Below are 840 nucleotides of genomic sequence, written 5' to 3' on the forward strand. Positions count from 1 at the left end.
CTGACCAATCGCGGACGCCGCCTTCGCCTACGTCACCGCGTGGGCCGATGGCGCCATCTCGGGAAGCACCCGGTCAATCACCCGAGAAGGCGGGGCTGTCTTGAGAGCCTCCAATGGGATGGAGGAGGATGAAGGGGGAGGGACCAAAAACTAGGAAAGGGGCGGGGCCAAAACGAGCAAGGCGTCCTCCATGTCAGGCTGCCTGAGAGGCTGCTCCGAAAGGTCCTCCATTTTGAGTAGGGCCAAGAAGCCCTCCCTGTGTCTTAACTGCCACAGTCCCGGCCTTGGAGGGAGAGAGGGGCCAGGAGCATCTGCTGGATGTGATTCCCCTTTTCCTTTTCTGTCGTGTGTGTGTGTGTATATATATATATATATATATACATATATACACATATAGAGAGTGTATACCAATGGTCCCCAAACTACAGTATGCTCTTTAAGGGTTTTTTGGACTTCAGCTCCCAGAATCCCAGGCTTTTGGCCAACATGGCTGAGGCTTCTGGGAGCTGAAGTCCAGAATCCTTTAAAGGACATAGTTTGGGGTCCAATGGTGTATACTCTCTCTCTCTCTGTGTATATGTGTGTGTGTGTGTGTGTATACACACACACAGTATGACCCTTGATTGAGAGGAAATGTAAGCCTGAGGGCAGGGAACTATCAAATTAACCACCTGTAAACCACCCTTCAGGGAGCCTTTGTGGCTGAAGCGTGGTGTGTGTGTAACTACTTTTAATAATAATAATAATAATAATAATAGGTTGTTTTTTGTGGGTTTTTCAGGCTATGTGGCCACTTTCTGGAAGAGTTTATTCCTGAAGTTTAAAAATAATAATAATAAT

This window comes from Sceloporus undulatus, chromosome 6 (assembly GCF_019175285.1).
Source record: "Sceloporus undulatus isolate JIND9_A2432 ecotype Alabama chromosome 6, SceUnd_v1.1, whole genome shotgun sequence".
Lineage (NCBI taxonomy): Eukaryota > Metazoa > Chordata > Lepidosauria > Squamata > Phrynosomatidae > Sceloporus > Sceloporus undulatus.